Raw genomic sequence first — 7,810 nt, forward strand, 5'->3', positions numbered from 1 at the left:
GATTTTCTGAAAGACCCTATGAGTGATGCAGAAGACAGTTTGGAGTTAAGAGTCACTGTGACTGTCTAGGCTTCACCATACAAAGGCACAGTGCTGTGTGGTGGACAGGGGCTGTGTGGTGGACAGCCCAGATATGGGAGTAGGAAAGGCTGGGTCTCGAAAGTACCGGTGCAAGGCCAGCAGGGAAACCTGGTCAGCAGAGGGAGTTTGCCAATTTCCTGGGAGAAGCTGTCCTGCAGTAAGTTTCTCGGGAGACCGACCATTACTGACATCAGTGGTGGATAAAGCCAGGACAGAGGGCTGTGCCCCAAAATTAGGTGGGGGAAGGTACTCCTCAACCAGGGGTCAGCACAAGACAGCAGAAGACAACAAATTACAGGTCCCTACTCTGGCTGACAGGATGAGACCCATCCCGGGGAGACCCATCTTGGGAGCCAAGGTGCTCGGGAGACAGACCAAAGGGAGGTGGAAAGAGCCCCAGTGCTGACTTTGAGCTGATGGAAGAGTAATTTTAAACAGGAAGAAGCTATCCAGGAATCCTTTCCTACATATCTGTACCATTTTTTTGTTAGCTAATTTTTAATTTTTGTTAACCTGTTTTCCTTTTTAAAATGTTCTTTTAAAAATTCATTTTATATTTTTTCATTAGTTTCATGTGTAGAATTTAGTAATTCATCACTTACATACAACACCCAGTGCTCATCTCAGCAAGTAATTAATTCTCCTTAATGCCCATCACCCATTTAGCCCATCCCCCTCCTGCAACCCTCAGTTTGTTCTCTATAAAGAGTCTGTTTTAATTTTGCCTCTCTTTTTTTTCTTTCCCCTTTGTTCATCTGTTTTGTTTCTTAAATTCCACACGTGAGTAAAATCATATGGTATTTGTCTTTCTTTGACTGACTTATTTCTCTTAGCATAATACTCTCTAGTTCCATCAACATCGTTGCAAATAACAAGATTTCATTCTTTTCGATGGCTGAGTAATATTCCATTATGTATACATGCCACATCTTTATCCGTTCCTCAGTCTATGGACATCTGGGGTCTTTCCATCATTTGGCTATTGTTGATAATGTTGCTATAAACACTGGGTAAATAACTAGTACTGCAATTGCTGATCTTAAGGTAGTTCTATTTTTAACTTTTTGAGGAACCTCCATACTGTTTTCCAGAGTGGCTGCACCAGTTTGCATTCCCACCAACAGTGCAGGAGGGTTCCCCTTTCTCCACATCTTTGCCAACATGCTGTTTCCTGTGTTGTTAATTTTAGCCATTCTGACAGATGTGAGGTGATATCTCATTGTAGTTTTGTATTTCCCTGATGATCATTGATGTTGAACATCTTTTCATGTGTCTGTTGGCCATCTGTATGTCTTCTTTGGAAAAATGTCTGTTCATGTCTTCTGCCCATTTTTTAAACTGTATTAATTTGTTTTTTGCCTGTTGAGTTTTACATGTTCTTTATATATTTTGGAAACTAACACTTTATCAGATATGTCATTTGCAAATTTCTCCATTCCAAAGGTTGCCTTTTAGTTTTGTTGTTTCCTTTGCTGTGCAGAAGCTTTTTATCTTAAGTCCCAATAGTTCATTTTTGCTTTTGTTACCTTTGCCTCCATAGACCTATAGTTAGAAGTTGCTATGGCCGATGGCAAAGGGGTTACCGTCTGTGTTCTCCTCTAGGACTTTGTTGGCCTACTGTCTCATATTTAGGTCTTTCATCCCTTTTGAGTTTATTCCTGTGTATGGTGTAAGAAAGTGGTCCGGTATCATTTTTTTGCATGTTGCTGTCCAGTTTCCCCAACACCACTTGTTGAAGAGATTTTTTTCCATTGAATATTCTTTCCTACTTTGTCAAAGATTAGTTGACCTTATAGTTGTGGGTCCATTTCTGGGTTTTCTATTATGTTCCGCTGATCTAGGTGTTTGTTTTTGTGCCAGTACCATCCTGTCTTGATGACTACAGCTTTGTAATATAACTTGAAGTCTGGAATTGTGATGCCTCCAGATTTGCTTTTCTTTTTCAAGATTGCTTTGGCTCTTCAGGATCTTTTGTGGTTCCATACAAATTTTAGGATTGCTTGTTCTAGCTCTGTGAGAGATGCTGGTGATATTTTGATAGGGATTGCATTAAATGTGTAGATTGGTTTGGGTAATATGGACTTTTAGCAATATTCGTTCTTCCAATCCATGAGCATGGAGTGTTTTTCCATTTCTTTGTGTCATCTTCAATTTCTTCCATCAGTATTTTATAGTTTTCAGAGTATAGATCTTTTACCTCTTTGGTTAGGTTTATTCCTAGGAATCTTATGGGTTTGGTGCAATTGTAAATGGGACTGATTCCTTGATTTCTTTTTCTACAGCTTCATTATTGGTAGATAATAGAAATGCAGCCTATTTCTGTACATTGATTTTTATCCTGTGACTTTACTGAATTTGTGTATCAGTTTTAGCAATTTTTTGGTGGAGTCTTTCGGGTTTTTTACATAGAGTAATATGTTGTCTGCAAGGAGTGAAAGCTTGAGTTCTTTCTTGCTGATTTGGATGCCTTTTATTTCTTTTTGTTGTCTGATTGTTATGGGTAGGACTTTCAGTACTATGTTAAATATCAGTGGTGAGAGTGGACATCCCTTTCTTGTTCCTGACCATAGAGGAAATGCTCTCAGTTTTTCCCCATTGAGGATATTATCTGTGAGTTTCTTGTATATGGCCTTTATGATGTTGAGTTATGTTCCTTTTATGCCTATTTTGTTGAGGGTTTTTATCAAGAATGGGTGATGTACTTTGTCAAGAGCTTTTTCTGCATCTAGTGAGAAGATCATATGGCTTTTGTACTTTCTTCTATTAATGTGGTGTATCATGTTGATTGATTTGCAAATATGAACCACCCTTGCAACCCAGGAGTAAATCCCACTTGGTTGTGGTGAATGATTCTTTTAATGGACTGTTGGATTCGATTTGCTAATATTTTGTTGAGAATTTTTGCATCCATGTTCATCAGGGTTATTGACCTGTGGTTCTCTTTTTAGTGGTGTCTTTATCTGGTTTTTGTATCAGGGTAACGCTGGATGTATAGAAGGAAACTGGAAGTGTTCCTTCCTTTCCTATTTTCTGGAATAGTTTGAGAAGAACATGTATTAGATCTTTTTTTTTTTAAGATTTTATTTATTTATTTGACAGAGAGAGACACAGTGAGAGAGGGAACACAAGCAGGGGGAGTGGGAAAGGGAGAAGCAGGCTTCCCGCCGGGCAGGGAGCCCGATGTGGGGCTCGATCCCAGGACCCTGGGATCATGACCCGAGCAGAAGGCAGATGCCCAACAACTGAGCCACCCAGGCGCCCCTGTATTAGCTCTTCTTTAAATGTTTGGTAGAATTCCCCTACAAAGCCATCTGGCCCTGGACTTTTGTTTGTTGGGAGATTTTTGATTACTGATTCAGTTTCTTTGCTGGTTATCAGTCTGTTCAAATTTTCTATTTCTTCCTCAGTTTTGGTAGGTTATATCTTCCTAGGAATTTATCCATTTCTTCCAGATTGCCCAACTTGTTGGCATATAATTTTTTATAATATTCTGTAATAATTGTATTTCTGTGATGTTGGTTGTAATTTCTTCTCTTTCATTTGTGAATTTATTTGGGTCCTTTGTCTTTTCTTTTTGATATGTCTGGCTAAGGTTTATCAATTTTATTAATTTTTTTCAAAGAACCAGCTCCTGGTTTCATTGATCTGTTCTACTGGGGTTTTTTGTTTGTTTCTAAATCATTTATTTCTGCCCTAATCTTTATTATTTCCTTTCTTCTGCTGGCTTTAGGGTTTGTTGTTCTTTTTCTCACTCCTTTAGGTATAAGGTTAGGTTGTGTATTTGGAATTTTTCTTGCTTCTTGAGGTAGGTTTGTACTGCTCTATACTTCCCTCTTGTGACCATGACCACTTTTGCTGCATCCCAAAGGTTTTGGACTGTTGTGTTTTAATTTTCCTTTGTTTCCATGTATTTTTTTTATTTCTTCTTTAATTTTCTGGCTGACCCATTCATTCTATAGTAGGATGTTTTTTAACCTCCAAGTTTTTTCTTGTGGTTGACTTCAAGTTTCATTGTGTTGGAAATATGCATTGGAAAATATGTTGGAAATATGGTTGGAAAATATGCATGGTATGATCTCAATCTCTTTGTACTTGTTGAGGCCTGATTTGTGACCTCGTACGTGATTCTAGATAATGTTCCATGTGCACTTGAAAAGAATGTGTATTCTGCTACTTTAGGATGGAATGTTCTGAATATATCTGTTAAGTCCATCTGGTCCAGTGTGTCATTCGAAGCCATTGTTTACTTGTTGATTTTCTGCTTAGATCATCTGTCCATTGATGTAAGTGGGGTGTTAAAGTCCCTTAATATTATTGTATTATTATCAATGACTTCCTTTTTGTTTGTTATTGTTTTATATATTTGGGTGCTCCCAAGTTGGGGGCATAAATATTTACAATTGTTAGATCTTCTTGTTGGATAGACCCCTTTATTATGATATAGTGCCCTTCTTCATCTCTTGTTACAGTCTTTGGTTTAAAATCTAGCTTGTCTGATATAAGTATTGCTACTCCAGCTTTCTTTTGATGTCCACTTGCATGGTAAATGTTTCTCCATCCCATCAGTTTCAATCTGCTGATGTCTTTAGGTCTAAAATGAGTCTCTTGTAGGAAGCCTAGACATGTGTCAGTTTTTTATTTTTTTTAAAGATTTTATTTATTTGACAGACACAGAGAGAGCAGGAACACAAGCAGGGGGAGTGGAAGAGGGAGAAGCAGGCTTCCGTTGAGCAAGGAGCCCGATGTGGGGCTCAATCTCAGGACCCTGGGATCATGACCTGACCCGAAGGCAGACACTTAACGACTGAGCCACCCAGGTGCCCTGACATGTGTCAGTTTTTAATCCATTCTAACACCCTTTTGATTGGAGCATTTAGTCCATTTATATTCAGAGTAATTACTGATAGATATGAATTTAGTGCCATTTTATTACTGTTTTGTCACTGTTTCTGGAGATTTTCTCTGTTTCTTTCTAGTCTGTTGCTTTTGGTCTTTCTTCCCCAGAGTCCCCTTTAATATTTCCTGTAGAGCTGGTTTAGTGGCCAGAAACTTAGTTTTTGTCTGGGAAATTTTTATCTCTCCTTCTATGCTGAATTATAGCTTTGCTGGATAGAGTATTCTTGGCTACAGATTTTTCCCATTCATAACGTTGACTATATCATGCCACTCCACTCTGGCCTGCCAAGTTTCTGTGGAAAGGTCTGCTGCTAACCTTATTTGTCTTCCCTCATAAGTTAGGGACTTCTTCTGTCTTGCTGCTTTTAGGATTTTTTCTTTATCTCTAAATTTTTGCAAATGTAACTACAGTATGTTTTGGTGTTGGCCTGCTTTTGTTGATTTTGATAGGAGTTCTCTGTGCCTCCTGGTTTTGGAGGTCTGTTTCCTTCCCCAGATTAGGGAAGTTCTCAGCTATAATTTCCTCAAATAAACCTTCTGCCCCCCTTTCTCTCTTCTTCTTCTGAGACTCCTGTGATACAAATGTTACTGGGTTTCATGGAGTCACTGAGTTCCCTAAGTCTACTTCCGTGATATGAGATTTTTCTTTCCCTCTTTTGCTCAGCTTATTTCCCATAATTCTATTTTCTATACCTGTTCATTCCTCTGCCTCTTCCATCTTTGTGGTCATCACCACAAACCATCCAATTGGTTTTGAATCTGTTATTGCTTTTTCATTTTGGCCTGATTGGTTTTATGCTTTTTTATCTCTGTGGTAAGGGTATCCCTGATGTCTTCTCTGCTTTTCTCAAGCCCAGCTAGTATTCTTACGATTGTTGCTTTCAATTCTGGATCAGAAAAATAAAATAAATTCTGGTTCAGGCATATTACTTATATCTGTTTTGATTAGATCCCTGGCTGTGACCTCCTTTTGTTTTCTTTTGGGATGAATTCCTGTCTTAGCAATTTCTCTACATCTCTGTCTTCTGTGTGTTAGGAAAGCCTGTTATGTTTCCTGCTCCTGAGAGTAATGAATTTATGAAGAGGTCATATAATGTCCAGGGTCTGGTGCTTCAGGAAGTGTCTCCGGTGTATGCTGAGTGCACTCTGCTGCTGTGTCTTGGCTGCTGTATCCCTCGGGTCAGTCCTCTGCAGAGTTTGTCCTCGCCTGCAGCGAGGAGTATTTGGACCTTGGCCAGAGTGTGGCAAGTTTTAACTAGGTGTGCTCTGGTCTGCTTGTTAAGAGACCTGATGCTCTTTCCACTAGAGCTGAAGCTTTGCAGAACTCTATGGTCAGGAGATGTGGTGCCTGTGGGGGTTTGCCCTGGTCTTCTGGGGGAGAGGCCTGCTATGCTGGTTTTCAGGCTCACTTCCCAGAGAGAAGCAGTACCAGCAGAATGCAGGGGGGTGGGGCTTGGTGTAAGCAGGTTAGGCAGCCAGCGTTGGTGCTGTGCTGTTCACTGAGGTTGGTTTATGCTGGGGGTGGGGGAGGGAAATGGCACCAGCCAGCTCTTTTGTCCCTGGAAAAGGGAGTTCATGCTTGCTGCTGTCTGGGAAGCTCTCCCTTAAGAGCAAATAATTTCCCCTTGTGCATCCTAGGTGTTTTTTCAGATCGCTGTTTTCACACTGTGTCTAGGTTACTTGCCTGCATGCAGCAGCACAGTGCACTTTGGGCTCTATCCCAGCCAGGCTGGCTGAGTTTTAAAACTCCAAACTTTAGGGACCTAGTGTGGCAGGGACCTAGTGTGGCGGGGACCTGTGCTGGTCTTTGTGGGGAGGGTCTCCCCTCCCTGGGATGAATGCAGGTTTGACCCAGAAGTGCGGTAGTACCAGTGAGCAGGAGCATGGGGTTTGGAGCAAAGTACACTAAAGAGCCAGTGTCCAGGTTAGCCACCCTCACCAGGTGTCTCTGTGCCCATGCTGAGGGGCGGGGGAGGGAAATGGCACCTGCCGGCACCTTCATCCCTAGAGAGGCAATGCCACCTCTCTCAGATGCACTCCAAGAAGAGCAAACAGTCTCTCCCGGTGTCTCTCCTTCAATCTGCAGATGGCACAGTCTGCCCCGGGATTACCTGCTCCCCCTTCTCCCCAGGAGCAATGCAGCACCCTCAGGGCTCTATACCAGCCACGCCACTGACCTCTACAACTCCAGTCTTTGAGCCCTGGTTGCAAAAACTCAATGGCTTTGGGGGAAGTGTTTTCCTTGAGCTATTCCTGGTGTGCTGTGCTTTCTCTCTCTCTCGCCTCTCTCCATGACCAGGGCTCCGTCCCCTCTGTAGCACCCGAAATCCATGTCTCCCCCAAGCCATGTCTCCCCACTTCCTACCTTCCACGATGTGCTCTCTTCTCTCCCTCTAGTTATGCGGTTTGTTCTGTCAGTCCTCAGATCGATTTCTTGGGTGTTCAGAGTGATTTGACTTCTCTAGCTCTGTTCGAGGCATGAGGCGAGACTAGGACCCTCCCACTACTCCATCTTAGCTCCTCCCCCCAAACCCCTGCATCTTAAATTTCTTTTTCCACTTATCCTGTTTTAAAGTTTCATTTATAGGGGGCACAGTTGATTAGGCATCTTACTCGTGGTTTCAGCTCAGGTCATGATCTCAGGGTTGTGAGATGGAGCCCTGAGTTGGGCTCTGTGCTCAGAGCAGTCTGCTTGAGATTTTCTCTCCTTCTCCCTCTCCCCCTCATGCTCTCTCTCTAAAAGAAATCAATCTTAAAAAAAGTTTGATTTTATAAGCTTCAAGAGCTTTGAACCCCTTTTGCTTATATCCAAACATTTGGGTATGTATCACAT

This window comes from Zalophus californianus, chromosome 7 (genome assembly GCF_009762305.2).
Source record: "Zalophus californianus isolate mZalCal1 chromosome 7, mZalCal1.pri.v2, whole genome shotgun sequence".
Lineage (NCBI taxonomy): Eukaryota > Metazoa > Chordata > Mammalia > Carnivora > Otariidae > Zalophus > Zalophus californianus.